Raw genomic sequence first — 22287 nt, 5'->3', positions numbered from 1 at the left:
AAGATAAAAATGGAAAACAATTCAGAAGAAACTCTATTTTCATAAGAAAAAGAAAAGTTGAATTTGTCAAAGGGGAAGATATTTTATTTATTTTTATGTTTACATATTTAATATTCTATGCTTTAAAATAACAATATGATTCTTCAAGTTCATCTTATGTCTGTTTACAAATAAGTTGTTGTTATGTTTTTAAAAATAGAAACTTTTACTGTTGCTAAAAAATGTCTCCATTATTTAAAACTAATTAATAAAAACTAAACAACCGATACATACATTTATTACTAAAATGGAAGTTTTAGTGGTTTGGCTTACGGCGATTATTTTTAGAACTATTTTGATGTAAACGATTTACTGTTATTTGTTCATTGGCTATCTAACTTATAGACGGTGAATTTTAACGTAGACCATACAAATATGGATTAACTACTATCCTAGTTTCGAGAATTTGAAAGCCTAATTGTTTCTGCTAATACTCGACTACAATAGTATCTTAGTGGTTAAATAGTAGCCTTACCTACAATCAATTCTCAATGGATTGTAATTTATAAATTGAAAGAGACAACTGTAATGAAGGTAGTGACCATGAAATTATATTGCAGCGCCTTCATCAAGACGATACTATATGCTCGCAGCTCCGTTCTGCAGGTGCAAAATACAGTATGAAGGAAGTTTAAATATCTCCAGAATACCATAAGGTCACTTCAACAGGATTTTAAAACCAACGGATATAAACATTAAGGCCTTTATGACGTATTTCATGCCTGCTTACGTTCCTATGCGGTGGTCTCAATTACATATTTTTTTTATTACATTGTTGAATTACAAATCTTACTTATACAAATTGAAAATATCCTTTGATAACTAAAAATATATGTATAATTTCAATGTAATTTATATTCTTCTTCTTAGCTTAAACAATTTCATCCGTAAAAAAGAGGCAATACTACGGGAATTGTAATCATCATTGTACGTGTTATTACATTTTCGAAAAGTAAATAAAAATACGTCTAATAACACCTGGAACATCTATATATTAATAGGCAATGCTGTTACTTTAAACACTTTTTTCTCAGCTCATGTGCGTAGCTGGGAAATTCTACGCATACTGTTAGAAAGATATTTTCCTGTAGATGTGCAGAATCCCTTTATAAATTAAAATAGGCTCAACAATAAGCACAAAAACATGAATATTTAATTTGAAAAAACAAAAAAAATACTATTGGCGTTATGGGTTGCCATGCTGGTGACGAAATATAAACAGAAAATCAAAACAAACTAAAGAAATGCCAATCACATGTTTTATTTAATGTGTGGGATGAAAATAGAGAAGTCTGTAGACATAATTTTGGTCGAGTTTTTGACTACCGGAAGACGTTATATATTAACACTTATTACTGTTTCACTTGGAAGTTTACAGTATAAAATATATGTACTAAGTGTTACTAGACGTATGTATATTTAATTTGCGCAGTAAACTTTTTATAAAATAGTGTATATTGTTTTATTTGGTTGGAATTGTTTTATGACATTATCAGAAAACAAGGATATTTGTAATAGTCGTACCGGTACCAGAAACAGATTTTAATCCTCAAAACTCAAAACGCATTCGACATAAACAGACAAAACCCCTCTTGATTGTCCTTAGCTTTTCTTTAGAGACAAGAGTAACACATCTATAGGAGTAAGTAGCGGTAGTCTGTATTTATAGTGGTTTCAATGGTTTCATTCCGACTGTTACAGCGCGGCGCGTGACGTGATTCAGATACACGGCCGTACTGCGGGTTGCGTACATTGAAGGGGTTTATGACATTATAGCTCTGATACAAACCATTGAATATAACACTAATAGTGTTATTTAGTCAAGTAGTCAAGGCTATATAACACTCTGTGGTGTCTGTATGTCTGTCTGGGCGGCTGTCACGACTAACTAAACCAATACAGCCCGAATTAAGCACAAAGATAGATCCCATATCTTGGAATTTCTTAGGCCTATTCACTTCCCTGAGTTCCTTTCGGGCTACGCTCCTTGGACGTCCAAAGTTATGAGCTGAGGTTTTCAAAAGTAAATATTATTGGAAGCAAGAGAAAACTCAAATATTTACCTTTGCCTTGACATTTCGATGTATACAAGCAGAACTGCCAAATGCTTATTTCACAATTTCAGACAGATGATCAAACAAATTTTATATACTATTTTAACACAACTCTGTGGTAAGTTCATTTATTATAAGACTTATCATTGATTATTTAAAAAAATCTAGAACCGTTTCGGCATCAACCCAGAATTTCTCTTCAGACCTTTTTAAAGAGCTTAAAAAAACAAATAATTTAGTGTATAAAGGTATTTTTGTTCGATTATTAGTAACGGAGAAAATTAAAAAAATTGTAAATTTAAAATTCCCATGTTATTCTTATGGAGAATATTGTCAAATGTTGTAGTTTGCTTGTTTATGAATATATTTTGATCAAACTTGGCAAATTTATTTATCTTGTACTAAGCTATCAATATTTTACTCAAAAACACACTTTATTAGTTTCCTTGTAGCAGCAAACCTAGGTACTCGTTAAACCTAATGTTATTAAAATATATTTAACTGAAAATCAATTCAGACAAATGGAAATTCGCTTAGTCGGCAGGTTTGCTGCGGCGGGGGTATATTTATTAATTCATATGGAATTTTTAATTTTGTAAGATTTTGTATAAAGACTATTGTACTGTTCTATTGGCTATTGATTGTATTGTTACCATATATGGCAGTGTGCGATTTTCCGCCCAGAAAACCACTGTTTACTATATTACGAGAACAACAAACAGATAAGTCGATACGTAGTCCCTTTATTACGTTCTTTTTATATAAATTAATCAAATTTTTAATTAGTCATACTTGTTAAATACCTAGTTGTGTAATTTATTTCTTACCTACTTATCTGACATCTGGGAAACTCGCGATGAACCACTGGATAAACAGTACTGTATCACCAAACTGTGAGAGGCGAGATATCAAGACATGTAAGCAATATTTTAAGTTATACGGCAATTAAGCCTGGAAGTATGTTAGTGCAGACTATGTATTATTAGATATTAATAAATAGCTGAACATTTTTAATATTGAGTAACTGTTTTGGCTGTTGTTCTAGCGATTTTACAACAGAGAGGAAAAGCCTCCATATTTAATTAATTGTACTTACTGAGGCAACAGTAGGCACTCAAGGTTGTTGGTCAGTCTATAACACTACTGATGTCATCGGGCCGTTCTCCACTACTAAAACTGAGAAGTCGGGGATACGATTTTAAAAAGTAAAAATTGTGAAAAACATGTAAAAGCTAACCTCTGCGGCTGGTTGCCGTACCTTTTAACATGTGCACAAAAAAATCATGTGTTATGCCATTTAGGAAACATAAAAATATGCTTGATATAAAAACTGATACTGTATTCAAATTATACTATCTGTTTTATTGCACAGTATTACAGTAATATAACATCTAACATAAAAAAGGCAAATACACAACACCCTGCGAAAGCCACATGCATACTGGTTACATAAACGTGATGCGGTTTGCTTGGAGCAAGTTTAAGGCGTTTCTGACTTGCAGATCCCCTAACGCATCGTGTGAATTTATTCTATGAGTTTTGTTATTCTGTATAAACTAGCTTTAGATTATTTCTCAACGACGAGTTTGTCTTCAAAAGTTGTTAAGTACACTTGGCTTGCTTTGTTATTGCAGAACGTGGTCGAAATTGAAAAAAATGTTAACTTCCTTAAGAATAACAATAGTTTAAGAAATTAACTTTATATTTGGCACTTGAATTTGTATTATAAATATGTACCTATCCAAAACACATTGCCTTTTAGAAGCAAGCAATCTTTCAACATATGCTTTATAGTTTGCTAGAATACAGCCGCCGATTTAAGTTAAAATCAAAATAATTTGTCTCAACGTTCTATATTGTAGGAACAAGAATACGAAACGTATTTTTATATAATTTGCACTGTTTTAGTTTAACAGCGTGTTTTTAATGTTCTATTTAATTAAGTGGTTAAAAATTTTTACAAAATCTCCAAGTTTGTCAAAAGCTGTGGTAGCTGTCCTATTGCTCTTCAATCAAACCTTAAAGTCACAGGATATGAGCCCAGACAGGTTTCAGGTTTTAGGAATTACAGTATATTGAACTGAGATTAAACTACAGTAGATTTGCGTTGGTGAAACTGCACAGCTTGTTGGTCGTAGATATTCAGGGGGAGAAGTGATATTTAAGAAACGATTGTTGTAAAATAAAATCTTAATCACTTATTAAGGGGATACGCCTCCTCCAATGGTCAGTTTTGGTCAAAGTTAAATTATTTTATTTTGAATTAATGTACATGTTCTTAAAAATGGTTAGGTGAAATTTCAAACCATTTTGAAAATTATTTCCTATATTTTGGTTGTTTTAGTATGCTGGCGTATGATCTAGCACTGCACCAGGTGTTTGCTGTAAACGCCATTTGCCGCTTATAATGCTTTTTCCAGTTCTCGAACACAATATTTTGAATAACTTTTGACCCATACTAACCCATAGTATAAAATAGAGTGTTGACATTTTTACCACTTTATCTTTATAATATTTAGCAGCTTTTTAATCACGGGAAACATTTTTCGTGATATATTACTCATTTAATAAAAGATTTTAAAAGAAAATGTTAAACTTTTAACTTTTTAAAGATAAACAATTTTTAATTTTAGTTACATAATACTGTAGCTAGAATATTTTCTATAGTTATAATATGTAGAATTAGTCTTTAAACTTTTAGGCAAAATAGTTAAAAAAACAAAAAAGTAATTCAACATTTTTCAAAAAAACTATAAAAGAGATGAAATTATTAAATTTTATCAACACTAAGGGTAGGAAATTATTATTTTTTGTTATTTTTCTTTGTAATTTATCATACCAAATTAAAAAAAAAATACTATCGATGGTTTAAACTAAAAAAAAAAAAAAAATAGGAAAAACATGTTCCGGAGGAGGCGTATCGTTAATACTGAATAGTAGCTATACATGCATGTATAAAACCCACAATTAAACTGAACAATGCCAAGCGTTTAAGTTCCCTCTCCTACACTGTTTTAAGAGCGTATCTGCGTTAGTCGTTTATATTGAGGGAGTTTGTACCCTCACAGGGTACAACAGAAATGTCAATGACAGTGTTCCCTAACAATAGTTATTACTACATTACAAACTCGCTTGGAGCACACCTAACAAACCACGAGTCACGCTACTGTTGTCAACCATCTCCATCAACCTCCTACAGGACATGATCCTGGACGGTCGTGGTCGTGGTGTCAGGATTTGCAGCACAAGACCCTACCGCCGCTGAGCGGAACACTAAAACTCTCGTGTTTAATGCCGCCCGGAAACGACATCCAATGGACCTTCATCTTCTACTTTCTTATATTCACTTTACTTTCTACCCCACTTCTTGCCTTGTAGTTTTTCACTTGACTGGACTTTAGAGCCCGACATTAGCCTGATAATAGACAACATTCGCCTATTCTACCGCTCACCCAGTGTTTGTCGGTAATTGTTGAAACGAGGCGTGAAAACAGCGCTGAAACAATGACTTTAGGTTGTGTTATAAATACTAATATTATCGCGATACTATCGACTTGTAGTAGAAAACTGCCTGGTATAATTTGTGAATATTTTAATTATTTAGTTAGCTATTTTATATTAGGCCTACTGCCTACAGCAAACAGGGAAATCCTCCGTATATACGTTATAATGCAAATGTTTAATCTTCCAACCTGAATACAAGAAAAATAAACTTAAAAAGTAAACCAGCTTGAATTTTCAACAATTAGAGTCATAAAAACCTTAAACATTGTTAATCACAAAGGTCTCTGATGTTTGAAGCTTTTCTCAGTTCAGTCTTAATTTAATCCTTATAATACCCCCGCCGCAGCAAACCTGCCGACTAAGCGAATTTCCATTTGTCTGAATTGATTTTCAGTTAAATATATTTTAATAACATTAGGTTTAACGAGTACCTAGGTTTGCTGCTACAAGGAAACTAATAAAGTGTGTTTTTGAGTAAAATATTGATAGTTTAGTACAAAATAAATACATTTGCCAAGTTTGATCAAAATATATTCATAAACAAGCAAACTACAACATTTGACAATATTCTCCATAAGAATAACATGGGAATTTTAAATTTACAATTTTTTTAATTTTCTCCGTTACTAATAATCGAACAAAAATACTTTTACATACTAAATTATTTGTTTTTTTAAGCTCTTTAAAAAGGTCTAAAGAGAAATTGGGAAATTTTGTGTTTTGAGGGTCAAAAGTGAGAAAAACCAATTTTTACCCCATAAAACCCCCTGTAAAGCCCCGTTTCCATGGTCCGATCGTGCTGGTTCGCGAACTCATTCAAGTTTATCCCGCCTTACACCTTTAAACCAAATTTCATCAAAATCAGACAAAAATTACTCAAGTTATCGCGTTCACGGACGTATATATATAATATATATATATATATATATAATATATATATATATATATATATATATATATTATATATATATATATATATATATGTCTATATATATATACATATATAAAAATTTGAACGAATAGTGTTTTTGGCCTCTGGGGACATCAAAATGAAAAAGTAAATCGGTCCCGGGTCTAGGTCTTACCGTGCCACCTACGGTAATAGCTACTTCCCTATAGGGAAATTCGCTAAAACTAAGAGCTTTCACACGGGGACGTCCTGAATGTCCTACATTCTTTAACATTATAAAATGTCAAAATATTTTACTAAACTCTGGGCCTGGCTTTCTTTCTTAGGTAATTTCACAAGGTATTCAGAGTTTACACTACTCAGGGCTTCGGCATCTTATAATTTTCAGGGTGAAAATTTCAAGTCGGAATCACCACAAACAAAAACCAGCAATGTAAACAACAGCGAAGTTAATATTTTGATTAAGTTACTTATATTATTCTGTCACACGAGTGATTGATTATAACAAAAAAAGTTGCATTGAACTTATTGATACAACTGAGTTTCTATTATTCGTATTTATTGGTTGTCTAACGTGTTTTTATTCAACCCCTTGTGGATAACGTAGTACACTAGTAATAATCTGATAAGGCAATGGTACATGTTATCAACTAATGTGAGTCTGACGGGTCTCGACCAACAGGAACCCTTGTATCAACTAATCAATTAACTTGTTCCAAAGTAGGATATTCCCCTGTACTCCTGCGGCGGTGAGCCGGGCAGTGGGAATTTGCATGCAGCCGCGCAAGTCACCCGGTCCAAGTGGGCACGAACTGGACGATAACAATCTCACTTAACGTAACTGAAAATAAAACCACTTTAGGTCTTGTCGCTTTACAACTGTAGCAGTATTTGGACGAAGCCGGGTGTTGAACTCTGTCGCTTGCTAGTTGAACAATCCGGCTCTTGTTGTACATCAAGTCACTCAAAGTGATTTCAATAGCAAGGATCTTACCATTTCGGAAATCTAAACACTTGGTCCGTCTAAACTTTGCTCGCAAACGAGACATCTAGACTCAACTATTTCCATCAAGTAGCTCTACCATTTAGGAATCCTAAGATCTGGATCTTAAAATGCCAAAAGCAACAACTGCAAAAAATTAATTTCAAACAGAAAATAATGCCTTTTCTCTTTTATAGTCTTCCGAAAGCGAGGCCACTTTTGTAATTGGAACATGCAATAAAAAAGCTCAGCAATGTAAATTATCCGTTTAGATCTTGCAGCTGTACGCGCAATAGTCGCAATTATCTATTTGCGACTTGTTAATTGAAAATCAACACTACTTTATAAATTTCACTATCATACTTATTATGATTATTTCCATTATCAGTTTGGATTTCGTTCTTATGACGTAATTATTAATCTTTTCATTTCTCTATCAGAACTTTTCAATCCACCCAAAGCTCTCTTCTTCTATTTGGATTTGGTTTCTTCAGAAGTAACGTTCCTAATTTGAATCTTGCAAACTAAAAAGCAATATGCTTGACTCTTCCAACTTGTCCAACTGCATCCAGTCGCGTCTAATAGGTTAGGGTGTTGTTAGTTAAAAAGTAAGCTTCTTACAGATTTTCCATTCGTCACTTCAGTTGGTGCCCACTAGGACTTTGTCCTCTGATCTCTGCAACTTCAAGAGCAATATTCCTGCCAAGTCTTGTGGTTCCTCCATCTGTCTGTTACTGTCTGCTGTCTGCCTGACCTACCTCGCGTCTCCATGTGATCGATTAGGTCCAGTTAACCTGATCAAGCCCCTTACCGATTACACGCGCCGCTGCAGCCAGTCTGCTACTTTTCACCGTGAAAACTACGTCCTCGGCAAACCGATGATGCTCTACTAAACACGCGCGTCCGTCTCTCATTGGACAAAAAACTCCCTCGCAAACCTTCGCGCGACAGTCGCCCGGGAAAGTCGACGGCACTGACCATGATCACTCTCACTCGGACATCCTATGTGAAAAGGTTATGGTTGAGCAGGCTGGTGGATTGTAGCAGAACAGTGGAAGTAGTACTTGTAATTGAAAAGCATGTTTAAACTAAGACGGACTTAAAACTTAAAGTGACGAAAGTACAGGGTGGGGCAATGAAAGCCCCCCAATTTATAAGCAGTACAAACTCAATAATATTCACCCTATGGATATAAATAGCACATCAAAACACAGATTATCTTTTGCCATTTTAACTTAACAAAGTCATTTTTTCATTTCTTGAGAACGAAATGCTGCAAGTGACGTCCTTGTCCTACTTGACATTAGGCACTTAAAAACTCCATCAAATACTCCTCCAGCATTTCTTCAGGAATCACTTTTTGGACAATTCTTAGCTTCGGTTCAAGCAATTCTGTGGGGTGACTTTGAAAAACCTCGAACTTCAAGTAGCTTAGTAACCCCCTTCCAAAAAAAGGAGCCAACGTAAAGCTATCAACCACAACAGCTTCCTGGCAAATCTCTTTGGACTTTGAGTTACTGCGACTCGCACTCTTTCAGCATTTGCTGGTGTACAAAGAGTTTTGCGGCACCCACCGATTATTTTAAGGTTTAAGCGTTTATCCTAAATAATTTTACCCAGTTCACCATTGTTTTCCAATCTGGAACAGTGCCATGTTGACCAAGGATGGAATGTGGTCCAAACAATCTCTGGGTTTTTGCACAAGAACCACTATTTTAAAAATAGGTTTGCACATCAAAATCTCAGTGTTAATAGCCTCGGGCATAATATTTACTAAAATGGCATAGTTTAATTGATGTTTTAAGCACAGCTGATCATTCGTTGTTGCAACAATTACATGTGACAGCTAAAACAAATTGTGACGTTCTTGTTGCCCATTATTTCGGTAATTGCACTGTCTCGTGAATGAGAATAATTGCAGAAAATCATTGGAGGTTTATTTGTGATTGATTAGTTTTTCAGTGTGCGATACTTGTTCAGATACTGATAATAAGTTTCTTAGTTTAAATAAATTGTACTAATTTAAAATTTTTGTTTTTCTGTAACTCGTCAATTAATTGCGTGTGTTCGAATTGATCCGCGGTCAGAGGGTAGAACATCCAAATTGATCCGCGAGTCGTTGAGGGATGGGAGGGGTCTTCTTATCGGCCTCTGAGCTGGTAAAATAAGGTGAATAATTAATACAATAAGTATTTCCTTACACCTACTAATGTAATTTGCCTTATTAGGTTGCGGTATTTCGTTTAGTTAAACTAATTTTAATTTAGTTTAAACAGTTTAGCACTTGACTTTCAATGCTCGTTGATATTCCACCCTAGCACATGGCTCAGAATTGATTTACATCAACAGTTCGACCAACAAGCCAAATTATCACAACAATCGCATTCATTTGGACACAATACAGAAGCTATAAATTGCTAAAACTTAGTTTCGTCTAATAAAAATAACTTGGTTTGACTTCTATGCTTATAGTCTACATTATTCGTCCCACAATCTGTGTCCCACTTGGAGCGTCTCGGCTGTCAAAATTCCTCAGACAGAAGGGCAATTCCGTCGACGCGGGAAACAGTGTGACATGGACGGAAAAGTCGAAGACGACCGAATCCGAAGACAAAACCGGGCCAGGACGGCGGCGGTTTGCGGCAGCGGATCAAACTGGACCGGAACGGTGACAGAAGAGGAAGGCCGTGAGAGACCGACGTGACGCACGTGGGCCGTTATACGTGACGCGTGACGCAGTAGGGGTTGTGACGTGACTGTGGAAACGTGGTTACAATACGTACTAGGGTGTAATATAAACAATGGGGTCGTCACTGTCGAAATGTGTATCATGCAAATAGAGTGATCTAACCAAATCTTGCACAGAGCGAGTTTAAATAGTGATCACCATGTAATGGAAAGGACCTGTAAAGTTCGTTCATATTTAAAATTCATCTCCAAAAAATCGGATAGAACAAACATACATCTTCGACGTAAAACCAGAACCAAATATTTTTATTCTATGCTATGGCGAACAATAAACGTACTCTTCCTTGACATTATAGTCGAATTAGAAGGAGTATAATTCTAAAAATACGATAGGTAAAGCAAATGTGATAAGTCAGAATCTAAATTGACCGAGTATTACGGCAATTTCTTATGTTTTAACTGACAAATTATTCTCTTGCACTGCAACAAATGCCGTAAAAGCAGTTGATAGTGGGTGTTTAGTAATAATTGCGGAATAAGAATAGTATGTGTGCAAGTAAAAAGCCTACATTCAATTCATTTGTAGCTGGGTGATGGATACACTATTTGGCATAAACGATTTCATTAAACTTCAATAGTAATTCAGTAAATGGTGAGGGAATGCGTCAATCTCTGAAATGTGGACAAAACCTGTTTTGAGAAATAAGCAGAAAGGGTCATTCATGTACTTGCACTGCATTGTAAAAACTATTCTTTCTTTTTCATGCCTGAATAAAGACATCTATGCTCATATCACAGTTGCATAAAATAATCCTCTAGTAAAATTAAAAAAAACCTAATGATATTGTTTGAAGTTTTGAACAAGGAAAAGTTTTAAATACTCAATGACATAGTTTGATGTTGCGAACAAAGAAACTTTGGTGTTGATTTATTCTATGCCTAAACGATGAACCAAAGACGTAAAGAGCCAAGAGATCAAGATTGTCAAGGAGCGGATTCTCCTTTGGATTTTTGTTCTTTAATATTTAGTTAGTGGTATAAAATATATGTTACACATTAAAATAACTTGTTCTTCAAATTTTTCGTTGATAAATAATTCGCGTATTCATCAGTAACTAATAACTGACATAAACGCATTCTATTGGAGATTTAACTCAATAACCTCAATTCTCGTTGTGTTGCCATAGGTCACGGATCGAGACATCTTTTACCTAGTACACACGATTCTTGTCCTCACTCCCCTATCCTAATTCCCACCTGATTGTTACGGTTACACGAAACACGAATGTGAAACACAACACACTTATCAAAACTAGAAAAAACCCATGACGATAGGAATTTTAAACGTAGTACGATTTTCTACATTGTGCCTTGCCTCTCACGTATGGCCGGCTTGTGTGTCGGACCGTGGCCCGGCTCACGTCCACCGACGGCGGCTGCAGCTGGGGAAGCCACCGTGATACGCCATTGTCGCAATTATGCCTCATAATGGCTAACCGCCGCTGGTCACTTACTGGTGACGGCTTCATCGTTAATAACCACTTGTCACTGTGAAAAACAGGACAGTTTTTGTTGGAAGAACGGACACCTGTGATGTCGGGTTGAGGACAAATGTTGGAACGTGTTGGTGTAGGATTGGGACCGTTGTAAACATGAGTGGCTTGGACACACTTTGATGGTAAATCATGGAGTATTTTCCACAAAAATGATGCCTGAATGGTTTTGAAATCAAATATTTTAACTCAGTTTCAGCAGAGATTAAAACACCATATTGCACTGCGTAGAGCTGTAGAAGACAAGAGAGGATCTGTTGGAGGAGTGAAATATATATCTGAACTATAAGTGAAATATCTGTCATGCCAATCATAGTTTCACGCATACAAAAAATACGATTTACGACTGCTCTACAAAGTATGCAAATTAATTTTAACCAAAAAATACAAGCATCTATGCCAATCACCAGTGTTACCGACTAAGACCAGCCGTTTCTGTGACGAAACCGATTATTCCGAATGATCAAATACAGCTTGGCCCAGCATCGAAAACAACTATCTTTTAGGATCGAACCAGCGACTTATGATTGTGAGGCTAGCATAGGACGATGCGAAGTAAAATCTTACTAGAGGACCCCTACAAGACAAGTTGTCCGTCCCCCACATTCACTATGACTCTCGGAGCCTGGAAGATAGGCTAGACATTCCACAGTTTTGCAAGATCCACTCGCACTCGACGCTCTTCACGGATATCAGAATCATGACTGTCAATCCCTTCAGTTTGACGTTGCAAAAACCGCCAGTCGTTCACCTCGCTGCAACGGTCTGGCGCGTGTTTTACACCAAATTGAATATTGACCATCATTTGGCATGCTGGGAGCTGCAATGCGGCCTTAGTCCCATGTCCCATGTCTCTTGGTTCCGTCGTTCCATCGCTGATGTAACGCTACGGTCATTGAAACACGCTCCACTTTACATCTTTGTTTGGAACCGTGTTGAGAATTATTGATGGTCAAAAGCAATAGTTACGGATTTTAGGAGAAAATAAACCCCTCTAGATTGTACACCTTCGAAGTGTGCAAATAGGCTATAAGTAAATGTTAGATGTTTCTTATGTAAAGGAAAGAACAGTCACAGGATAAATGATTATTTTTTATAAAAAATGCAACAGTCCTCAATTCCCCACATTGTCTATGGCATAAGCAGCTAAATTTACCATCTTAAATTTTTGAATCGTCCTTATATTTTCCATAAACGTCCTTGGTATTTATAGTACATAATGATCAACATAATGATAATGATGGGTAATGATTAACATTGTGGATTTGAAAAAACAAAAATCCACGAAAAATACCGGAGTACAAATACAAACAAGACTGCACGTGCATCTAGAAAAGTTAATGGGACAAAATTACCCTGCATGAAAAGAAATTCACGAAAAAGTGTTCTGCTAGTGTTTGTTTCACCACCGCGGTCCACTCCAGAACCGTTTGGTCCGTTCGCCGTTTGACGGGAAGTGACAGATGAGCACATAACAGTCTGCGCGGATGCCCGAGCATTCTCCTCGGTTGTGTGTGTGTGTGTGTATGTGTTGGTGTTATGTGATGGGAGCGGACCGGGTACACCCATCACACGTCATGCAACGGTTAAGAGACTTCACGCGGGTCCACGAGACGATTACACGGAGTATGTAAACATAGGGTAACCTAGAGAAAATGTACAGCTGATGTTTTCAACTCCAGAAAAACCTAATGCTAAATCAAGGCAACGCATTTATTGAAAACATAATTTTTAAGGTGAGAAAAATCCTTGCGAACATCGACGCTCCCCCGTTTGATATGAATGTTAGAATGAACACGGATTGGTTAGAAGTACCAAAGAAGTTTGGGGCAATTGAATTAGCAAGCCATGCATTTAGCCATCGATGTTTCGTTAAAAAGCAAACGATGACATTTCCCAAGAAAGGAAGGATCCCTGCCAACTTAAACACATTTATAGGCCCGAATATGAGAATATTTAACAGCTATGCACAAATTTATGTTTGTTTTTTCTTTTAAACTATTAAGAATATCTGGAAATCAAAAGTTACATAAGAAATAAAGATATAGATTACAAACATGTATGCCATTCCAATCCAAACATACAGATTGACACAATACCAACCTTCAAACAGCATAGGATAATAGTTAGACTATTAAACAGTTTTAGAATGAACCATTCTAGGACAACTAGAATGCATTGCTGGATTGTAATGCATAATGCTGGTACGATGTAGTTATGCATTAAGATAAAGTGGATTTAACCTATGTAAACCCCGGAATTGTCTACTCCTGAAACGCTAACTCTAGTGTGTTATCAAGCACATTAAAATCATAATACAACTCATTATAATTCTTTACTCTTGAAAAAAGATTTCAATTTAAGGCTATTTGGAATGTCAGTGCAAAAAATTACGAAACAACGTAGGTGAGGTAAACAAGCAGTTTATTGACAACGAAATGTAACAGGGAAACTGATCCAATTTTACGGCATTCTATTAGGTCATCGGATAGCATATACTTTTAAACGAATTCCACACCAAAACGATCTACTCCCGAAGTCTTGGAATGTCAGGACAGTTAGTTCTCGCACGGACTGCTCTGATCCGAACACCTCTTGGAGTTTCCGTGGAAATGGCTCGAACTCGTGACGTCCAATATAATGGACGCCATTGTCGAGTAATAAACCCCAGGAGCAGCTTCTGTGGTACTGTACACCGTACACCACAACTACATCTACGTGGGGCAATGCGACGTGAGGTAGGCCACGATAGCTGGTCCCGTTTTAGAAGGTTTCCGTGAAAATTCCCACCTAAAACTCGGCTCTCGCAGTTCGCAAACATAATATGGCCCTAATTGTGGAAAACCGTTCGCAATCTTGCCAAATAGGAAGAAATGAAGGTTAAACCTAAATTCTGGAAACCCAGTGATGCGAATTTAGCAGACAATTTTGTTTCGGTCACTTTAAAAACATATCATTGGCAATACACTGAACGTAGGCTAACACTTTTTAGAAACGGCACATTGGCTGTCTGAAAGGAAAGAAATTGGAATTTTCATACAATTCCCAGAAACCAAAGCTTGCACTAACCCAAGCTGTTATGACGTATATTAACTGTTAACAAACATCGCAAAATGTTATACTCATACTCAATCACGCAAGTTTGACTATAATTTTAATCTTTGCAATTCAGGAAAAGAAGCTAAATTTAGTTTAGTTTGACCTGTTTAATTGTGTTGAATTGTACAGGTTCGGATAGTTGTGATAAAATTACGTTTATTTTTATCTTTTAAACTAAAATTCAAAATTGAGGAATCCTAAAACAATCGACGAGTGCATATAAAACGTACGTTTGACGTGAAATGAGAATTGAAATTTTTTCTTCCAAAAACGTGTATTTTTAAGAATGACTGATCTTATTCTATAAAAACGAAAATTTGTCTCATGATGTCCATCTCATCACTTTGGTAATTTTGTAAATCATTTTTACTATTTATAAGTTAGTATCCATAGAGACATTAGTCATTTCTCCAGAACATTTGGTAAAGTTAGCAACTTTATAAAATTGTCTCTTAAGTTTGTTTTACCATGATAAACTGGAGGTTTTTTGCCGCGACAGTAGTGATTGCGGTCACGGTTGACAAAACCATGGGAGTCTTCCCGAAATATTTCAATCAGAAACTACAGGAGTACAAGATGGAAAGGCAGGACCTATCTCTAAATCGTAAAACGAATGACGAATAAAAGGGCAAGCAACTGTGCTGCTTGTGAAAATGGGAAAAGGCAACAGCGTAAGGCAAGCAGCACAAAAGTGAGGGGTCCCACGGGCAGAGTATATACCAATGAGTAAAACTGCCTGGTAGTGACAAATCATAAAAGCAGCTATGAGACGTGCTGAACAGAAAAAGTAAAAGTGGGGAAAAGCACAAATTTGAGACAAAATTCTGGGGAATTTAAAACATCCATCTCACATCTTTGGACCTCACGGTGATGACGATCGTGCTCTGTGGAAATAAATCTTCTGATGAAGTGGAAGCTGACCAACAACCCCAGTGCCAATGTCTACGATGTGAGAGCTAAGAGTCTTATTCAAGATTCATCAAAGATTGAATAATTATGAAATAAAGAAGTTACGAAGACCAGGGCTCTCGTTCGTCCCACACGAATCCATCATTAATGTGAATATTGGGAGAATATTGGGAGAATATTGGGAATATATATATAGAATATTGGGTCCATAATAAGCAGCGAGTAGCAAAATTGTGTTTAAATTACTTAAGATGATAAGGTATGAACTTGTTTCAATCTTTTCTCGAAAAATAAAATATAACTAAAAAATAACATTACGTCATTGCCGTCACCTACGATGACGTCATGCTCAGAGCATTACGGCCTGCTTAATTAGTGTTGCCTTGACTAAGCAAAAGAGTTGAGTATTTACGAAATTAATAAAAAGGAAAATTATTTTGAGTATAGCGGGCTTGAGAAGGAGGCGTAATACCAAATCTTTCTTGGTTAGTAAGTTAGTAGCTACCAGATACGGTTGAAATTCGGGATATTTCCTTTTATATCGAATTGAAGTAAGTTTTTTTTATGTTTGTTTGATTCTAAGGTTGGAAAAATTATTGCGAGGTTTACGCTTCCTCCGAACATTAGGTGATATGCTGATGCTCCAGTGGAATTTGGGGGATTGCCTGAGTTGCATTAAAAGTATATTATGGATTTTATTTTGCAGTGTACCCTTTCTTACCTCCATAGATTTTAACGCCTCGACAGTCTGCACGTACCTACTATCTTTCAGCCTGGCCGTTTGAGTTTGGGTGGTATGGTGCAAAATACCACCCAAATTCTGTGAATAATCCCACATTAAGTTCTTGAACACTTGGGAAACAAACTGTCTTCCATTATCTGAGACTAAGATGTAATGAAACCCAAAAGTTGAAAAGATTCTTCGTAATTCTTGGATTGTCCATGTACTTGTAGTTCATCTTGCCTGTATCACCTCCACCCACTTACTGAAAGCATCCAGCAATGTAAGGGCCATCAGTTGGTCCTAAGAAATCTACGTGCACAAATCTTGCACTGTAAACGTTCCAGGAAAATTTTTCGGTGAATCATAAATAATATTACAATTTTGAATACATCATTGTAAAGGGAATAACTTTACTATCTGTATGTGCACGAATTTAGTCCACAATCATTAGCATTTATATGTACTTAGGGTCAAAAAAATGAAAAAAATTAACCAATGTTTTAAATAAATATACTGTACTATCATTGAAATAAGTGTAGCAATAGAATATTCGATGGCACACCTTAAATTAACCAAGTTACTTTTAATATATGCATTAATTGGTTGCCATTCCTGTATCTACGGGATTTGAGCAAATTGTCTTAATTAAAAGAACGTAAAACGATTTTCAATCCTATCTCAATCTATTACAGCCAAGTTATGAACTAAACGCTATTATCTTATCGACTGTAAATTGGACATTTCACAGTACCACTGTATAACAGCTGTTCCATGAGCGTTCGGGTACCATTGTCTCCTTGGGTCAAATCTGTCTCTCAACGAAGATAAGTAAGTTGAAGGTTGGTTTTGTTTGCTTGCAAAAATGAAGCACTATTCCAAGCTATTGATTGTGAAATATCGATATGGTAGACCCCAAGTTTCCCTAACTAACCAACATTCCCTACTCCCCCGGCCTGGAGTGAGCTGCCCGTCCTATCGTCAGATCTGTCCCGCAGTGGTACGTCGCCGGGAGCGCTGGTAAGGTGTGGAGGGCCGCCGAAATGTGGGAGGACCGCGACTAAGAGGAGGCGTAGATAGTAGATACAGATAGACCATATCTCAGGTCACGATAGTAACTGTCCGGGAGAGAGGGACCCCGGGCTCTGTGACTGGTACCTCAACATTACCTAGCGTCACCGTGCCTAGAACAGGTCAAGTGTTGTCTATAGCGTCGGAAAAGGCGGTGCCCAAAAGCAAGGGTTAGGGTGATGTATGTCCAAAAGGGTAGTTTAGGGCAAGGTGATGTCCAGATGGATAGTTTTAAGACAAGGCGGTGTCCAAAAAAGGAATGTTACGGCAAGGCGATGACCAAAAGTGTACGTAGGTGTGGTAAGTCCATGTTCAAAGGGCCGGGACATGGTGTAAAGGGAAGGCGTAAAGGTGGTTTGGTTACAGTGCCGTAAAATATATGGTAAGAGATGGTTCAAGTAAGACGAGGCCCATGCGAAGTTCAAAAGGTCGGTAAGATAAGGCGATTCTAAAGGTTTTTAACAACATGTAGGCGGTTTGCAACTACAGTAATTGGTTTCTATAAAAAATAAAATCAGAGAATGTTTTTATAACGGACATTTTACAACCAACAAGCCAAAACTTCGCCATTTTAATCCTCGGTTAAGTTACATGATAAACCTGGATGCCAACCATCGCAGATTGTAAATACACACGACGAAACTAAATCTAAAATGAAATAACACTGACCAAGAAAGGCAACATAACCAAAGACTTTCTCGATTCCAAAACCGTTATCGACCGAGTTTATTCGATTAAATCGAATTCAATAAAACCTTTCTCTAACAATAAAACTAAACCGAAACTGAATAACATTCTCGGGTTTATTGCTCAATCAACCAAACAGTAACCACAGAAAAACCACGTTGGAAGTACATTGAAAACAGTACAAGTTGTTCTACTGACCTTCCATTCATCGGCTATACAGGCCCTGTAGAACTGAAGTGCTGATCTCAATTTTTCCTGACATCACGCTAGGAAATAGCACTGAAAAATGTATAAGGACTCAATAGATATATCGTTGCTCTCCTAACGCTTTTGTAAATGTTTAGTTCGTGGTTTCTAGCTATTGGTTTTTTTTGTATACTTATAAATTTATATAAGTACGTAATTTTATTTTATGAATAACATTGAGTTACTTTTTATGGGTTTAACAAATTTCCATGTTGATGTAAACTACACCAAAGTTGGTAATATAAGTTTCATGAATCCTCCACCAAAATGTACATTTTAGATTAAGTTGTTTTGTTTAGTCTCATTAAAACCGTCAGTTCGAGCACAGATAAAAGAACCCTACTAGGGTTTGTTTCTTTTATCTGTGGTTCGAGTCATCTCCCGTACGATATTAGCTTCTTCAGCACAATTTCACTTTCCTTGCCACTGGTTACAAACAGTCATCACCAGACAATGCCTCCAACTCTCCTGGGAAAGTAATTAGCCTATCTCATCTGCATGAGTGCCCAAAACTGGGCCTAATTTTCCGGAACCTTACGCTATTTCCGCCAAATTACCACCCACAAGGTGTAGCGAGTTGGCTGAAAATTAGCATAATTGACTGAAATGGTTTGCAAACTATTTTAAATTCCAAACCTTTAACTAAGAAGGCAATTTAGGGTTGATACATTGAATATTTTGTTAGTAAATATATAACTGATTGACTAGACAGGAATTCAATGGGTTGATCCATTCTGTTTAGTTTCATTCTCTACAGTTAGCACTGTGCAATTAAATTTTAAAATATAGTTTCTTTTATTTTTAAAAGAGAAACTTAAAATAAAGACACATACCACCCTTAGCCCCTCATGTTTATTAAATGTGATAGCGACTCGTCGTGACTAGATTTCCTATGGGTATCCTCAACCTCAACGTTTGGGTCGATTATCCACTTCCAACGATATAAACAACTGTTGGTTACTTCAGCCAAAAGTACATACTTGATGCTTGGCCTCGAGGAAGAGGTAAAGACTACCCTAAAAATGTTTAAGTTTCTCTACGACATAAGTGTAGTCAACTCGTAATTGGATTAAGCAAAGTTATTGGATGATCACGAGAGAGTAGTAATTTTATAATTGTGGAGAATTAAAGAAAACAGAAACGTGACTCAAGTTGATTCCATAAAAATATTGTTGCTCGATTTCAACCAACAAATGTGGCAATTTACATTCATATGAGTTGTACATAAATGGGTAAATTACCGTACAACTTTCCGTGGAGAGAGATCAATACGAAGACAGTCGTCTTTCATTTTCCTTAATGAAATACAAGTTGGAACTAAAACAAAAAAATATTAGTGTCCAAAGTATATTGGATTAGATAACCTATCATTTCATTGTAATGGTTCACACCCAGCCAATAAGACAAAGCCCTACCATTACCTACACAGACTACCATTACCACTACACAGACATCTTATTCCCTAACCATCGATATTCGCTCAATACTGCAATTACTTTTTTATTAACGCAAATCCTATTTTAGCCTATGTCTTCCACAAACATGATTTCAGTTTTTAACATCTTTTTAACGATCTAGATTCTATAGTATTTTACACACCGTCAGTCAAAGTTACAAGACTCCATCAAACGCTTAAAGCCCTTTTTGAATCTTCTAGTTGAGGCCACACTACCTCTTCTCCAGCGTTCCCGGCTCTCCTGTAGAAGAAGACTCCAGTATCTCCAGATGTCCAGCACGTCAGTCGCCACTCGATTCAATCAGTCAATCCCGTTTTCCCTTTGTTCCCTCAGGACCTGGTATTCCCGCGGGTTTTTGCCTCTCGCTCGATCTGCTGTGAAATTGTTTCGAGGTTCGTCGCACCCCACCTCCCACCTTCTTCCACAAAATAATTCCTCTAATTTCTCCAACTTCCGGTAAACCACGTTTGTCTTCTTAGTCGAAACTGTTCGTAGAAATATCTTCATGCCTTTTAGTAATTTTAGCTAATTGATTACTCAACGTGATAAAGATGGTGTTGACTTGATGGTATATATAACGACTCTTTTTGGACTGGGATAGTTGACTTTACTAAACACGATAGATTTTTTTAAGAAACCACCTTGTCTCGTATTTTTGTTTTGATTATCTTTACAAGGAATTAAAAAAATAATGTACCGTTTCGGTATAAGTCACCTAACCCACAGAAAACATACTACTATAACCTAAACTATTCAAAACCAATGGTCGCAGTGTTACTAATATGAGAGTGCAGACACAGGTGGCTATTCTCAATCAGCAATGTCTGGCAGCCCAAACGATGTAGTAACACTTCGGCCCAGTAACATTTCGGCCAAACTCAAATTTCTTAGAAAAACAGTATCACTTCGTCCCACTCGCTTTTACAGATGATTAAATAAGCTAATGGAGTAACATTTCGGCCCGACGAAAAATTGACAAGGGTTGAGGAACGCAGTTCAGGTAGTAAGAGGTACATGACCTGTATACTTTGCAACCACCCTCTGGTGGAATGTCGCCCAACCGTCAACCCTTGAATCCTCTGACCTCACATGACGGAGAATCGGTGGAATCTTACCTAACCTAACCTAACCTAACCTAACCTGTCAAATAATTTGTTGGGACGAAGTGTTACTAGTGGGCAGGTAGAGAGTTGGACCGTAGGCCACATCTGAGGGTTTCGGGCCGAAATGTTACTGGGCCGAAGTGTTACTTGGGCCGAAGTGTTACGACACGGCCCAAACTACCGTGATATGATCAGATTAGTGTAAGATTGGAGTAATATTTCTCTCTACTATGTGTACCGTAATAAATATATATAGAGGATATATAAATCACTTACCATTACTCTACACTGGGGTTTTACCTACCTGAAAATTAAATACATAGTTAGTTGAGTGAAAATCACATAATAAAATTTTGAACGTTTGACAAATTAAGAGCGCTTGATTTTCCATTTCATAATTTATTTTAGAAACTCGCAGTAAAACCGCTGGTTAGTAGCATAGGATACGGTTCCCTTACTTATTTGTATTGCTTTGTCTATTAGACATAGAAAAACTCTTGTTAATAGCAACAAAATCAAAATCTTCAACAATATCCAAACGTAAACTCATTCCCCTTTCAAAACGGAGAAGGTAGGGACGACGTAGAAGAGAAAATTTTGGTTCTTCAAAGCTATTGCAGGAAAAAAGTTACACTACCCTAACATTGATTGATGGATAGTAAACTGTTCTTCGTGGTTTTGTACATTCACTTCCGTTTAATTAAATTACTTTTGTGAGAGATTATTTTAAAATCCAAATTTAATGTTTAAGTTAAAAACAAACGTTTTTAAAGTTGCAAAGTAAACCAATTACACATTAGAACCTCAATAACAAGTCACCAAGTCATAAAATAGGTACGTAAAAAAAACACGTAAAATATGTCATTCAATAAGACTTGTTATCAAGGCAACTCCTTATTGAGGTTTGCATAACATATGTGATTAGAGGTCAAATAAAAATTCAAGGGGACATGAAAATGATTGTTATCAAGGGTGACTTGTTATCGAGGGTCTTCTTATCGAGGTTCCATCTTTTAAAAGCCCCACTACACAAAAAGAGTAGAAGCCAACGGAAAGGAGCTCTTATATCGTAAAAGAACAGGCGTGTAATACTTGCACTGTTAAGAAATTTATGTCAACGAATTTGTCGTGCTAGAAAGACAGTGAGGATCGAAAGTACACCTTATGTTTAATCCATTACATATATGGTGGCTATTTTTCAAATATTTTTACCAGTTACCAATTAAAATGGGGCTACCTAGGCTACTTTAAAGCTTTAGTCCAA

At 36.4% G+C, this 22287-nt stretch overlaps 1 protein-coding gene across 2 annotated transcripts in view; it reads right to left on the bottom strand.

Moving 5' to 3' along the window:
* LOC129002427 (elongation factor-like GTPase 1) overlaps nt 1-22287 on the bottom strand; it is a 159950-nt gene that overhangs the window by 46027 nt on the left and 91636 nt on the right. The gene's annotated exons all lie outside the window — the stretch shown is intronic.

This window comes from Macrosteles quadrilineatus, unplaced genomic scaffold (assembly GCF_028750875.1).
Source record: "Macrosteles quadrilineatus isolate MER2022 unplaced genomic scaffold, UCM_ALF_1.0 Scaffold_9__3_contigs__length_116548681, whole genome shotgun sequence".
Classification (NCBI taxonomy): domain Eukaryota; kingdom Metazoa; phylum Arthropoda; class Insecta; order Hemiptera; family Cicadellidae; genus Macrosteles; species Macrosteles quadrilineatus.
This window is presented reverse-complemented; position numbering and strand designations above follow the sequence as displayed.